This window comes from Pygoscelis adeliae, unplaced genomic scaffold, assembly GCF_000699105.1.
Source record: "Pygoscelis adeliae isolate BGI_AS28 unplaced genomic scaffold, ASM69910v1 Scaffold168, whole genome shotgun sequence".
NCBI classification, from domain to species: Eukaryota; Metazoa; Chordata; class Aves; order Sphenisciformes; family Spheniscidae; genus Pygoscelis; species Pygoscelis adeliae.
Genome location: NW_008825566.1, coordinates 4780907 through 4783890, shown reverse-complemented (window position 1 = coordinate 4783890; position 2984 = coordinate 4780907).

Sequence of the window (2984 nt, the reverse complement as noted above, 5' to 3'; positions counted from 1 at the left end):
GTATTTATCTGTTTCTGAGCAGTTTGATATTCCAAAATGATGTTTTATTAATAAAAATGAAGTTCAAAAAACACAGGTCAAACTAAATTCTCTTAGTTGTCATTAATGTTGCCATTAACAGATTTTTGGCAAGTCTTACCTCTCTAATGTATTTTGGCTAAAATCAAGGCTCACACTTACATCTTAGATTCACTCTTGTTTGAAAACATAATGTCCTAAATCTGAAGGCCATGACCAATAATATTATTTCTGGAGTAGTAAGGCTTAGGATGAAACACCTATTCCTTTTTTTTTTTTACTTCTTATTTTGTACTCTAAATCCCTTTCTAGCTCAAAGTGACAAGGTTCTGGGGAACAGAATTAAAATAAAAATAGTTTATCTTTCAGTCACTTGAGTGTTTTTGGGATTCTGCAATTAGCAGCCTACAAGGCTGCTGAAGTATTTGTGGCATCTGAGCAAGGTTATTGCAACCCTCCACACCAGAAACTGAGTTGAACAAATGAGAAGATATCTCGAGAGGATGCCCCAGCTTCTGGCTGTTGGATGGGCTGTAACCTGCAATCCCAGCTGCACAGCTGTATGTTGGCTGTATGACAAAAGCAAGGGACTTCTTCAGCTCTCTTCAGTTTGGACAGTTCTTCTAACGGCTGGGTAGCTGTTGAGTTTCTGCCTGAAAACTGGTCACCCCCAAGCCAGTTGCTTGCATCTGCAGGTATTCAGCCCTTGAAAACCTAAACTGTAATCTTTTCAGTTATGAACCAGGAGTTATAGAGTCATTTGTAAATATGTACTTTTTATAACTAAATCAAAGATTATCTCAAAATTCGCTTGGCAGGGCTTTCTGGTCATTTACTACCACCTTTTCCCACTATAGCATGCTATCCTGCAATGCTTGAGCTGCTTTCTTTTCCTCAGAGCAAGATGTTGGATGGTTGAGGCATGTTCTGTCTGTAGTGGATGGGGAAACAGTGGCTTTAGCCTGCAAAAAAGGAGAATGAAGCTAGAAACAAAGATTTACTAATGGCTAAGTTAGTGAAGCCCCAGAACAGGGTAAGGATTTTGGGGTTTCCCAATGTTAGAGGTTTTAGTAACAGATTGGACAAATATTTCATAGGAAGGGTGTTCTGGTGATGGATTGGGACCTCCTGAAACCTCTCCGAACCTCGCTGTCCAACAACTCTAAATCTATGATGAGACCTTGTGTTATCAATAACCATTCAAGTAGCACCTACTCCAAACCTTCAGGAGAGTTCAGAGGTGTATTCGGGCACTTGGGTGAGTCATTATGGCCCCTAAGGTGTTTTATAATACAGGAAGGCTATCAAAACCTCACTCCCTGGCAGCAAGTACTCAAGATAGCATATACAGGAAACAGTCTGAGTCTGTCCCAGCAGCTTCTTCACGTGATTACGGGGGTGCGGGTATTCATATCATTAGTAAGTGGCTGTTTGTGAATAAAAGAGGTAAAGTCTCGCTTAATAAATGGAAGATGCTTTTCCTTGCCCTTCTAATGGCCCACAATAAAGGCTGTGAGAATGAAAGGACAGACCATCCTGTGCAATGGGCTTAGTTTTACAGAGGCTTTGAGAAAAGATAGTAAGAAGGCAAAATATCTGACTTTGAAATAGTTTCAACAAAAGCTTGGGAGTGAAGAGAGCTAAAGAAAGAAAAGGACACTGAGAAAAGGGTATTTACGTAAAAACGCTGGTAAGAGAAATCCTTGTTTCAAAGGCCTATGTCAAACCTGCAATAGAAGACAAGTTTACTTGTCCAGAAAGTAAGATCTGACTTAGACACGTTCAATAACCTTATTCTCTTTTTGATAACCAAACAGTGGGACAGTTTGGCACACCAGTTGTGCCAGGTTGACTAGATTTAAAACAGAACAAAATACTTCTTTGGTTGGAGGCAAGACTTGCTGTCTTTGCAGATATCGGCTGCGGCACTCAAGGAAAGCTTTTTAGGAAGGGAAAGAAAGAGTAGGTAGTGCTCTTTGCCAAGTCAGACTTACTTGGGAAGTCAAGAGATTAAATCTCTACTCTCTTTGTCTTCTTATTGTTTTAGTGGAGTGAAATAATCTCTCAAAAGCCTGACATACCTTGGTGTTTCCAAAATCTAGAGACCCTTTCTAAACCTACACATCCACACTGCACAAAACCAAATTGTTCCTGCTCCCACTTTGTGTAGATCAAAGTGAAGATAACATTCCCAGGGACATATTGGCAAGTTACTGTTTTCCAGGTGTGTACTATATTATTCCTCAGTCCCTTTGGGATAGCTATGAGCTGGACAATTATATTGCAGAACAATACATGCACAGAGGACCAGTAGTCAGGCTTGGTAGTACTCATGCAAGCCTTACACAGGTTGATCTCACACAATATTGCACGTGTTTGGTAGACCCCAGCTGGACCTAAATGCTCCCCTACTCCCAAAGCAATGGAACAAAATCCTATTAATGTGTTTTCCTATAAGGTGAAAAGCAAGGAGGCAGCTGCACTTTCATTTTTCCTGCATATTTCTAATGTAAGATAACAGCAGAATTTACATAAGGAGGAGTAGCAGGAAAAGATGATTTATAATTTAATCTCACATGGGAAAGGAGGGAAGGTGTTATTCTTCAGGTTGTCATATATGTAATACTGTGCTTCATTTACCTGTATTCTTACCTGTATTGTATTGTACGGACTGAAAAAAGCAATCTCAATAGTTGCAAAGAAACAAAACACTACTGAGTAAAACAGAGTATAAAGTCTGAGTGGTCATATTCCAAAATAATGTTTTACATCTGTGCTGGTTTTGGCTGGGGTAGAGTTAATTTTCTTCATCGTAGCTAGTATGGGGCTATGTTTTGGATTTGTGCTGGAAACAGTGTGGATAATACAGGGATGTTTTCATTACTGCTGAGCAGGGCTTACACAGAGTCAAGGCCTTTTCTGCTTCTCACCCCACCCCACCAGCGAGTAGGCTGGGGGTGCACAAG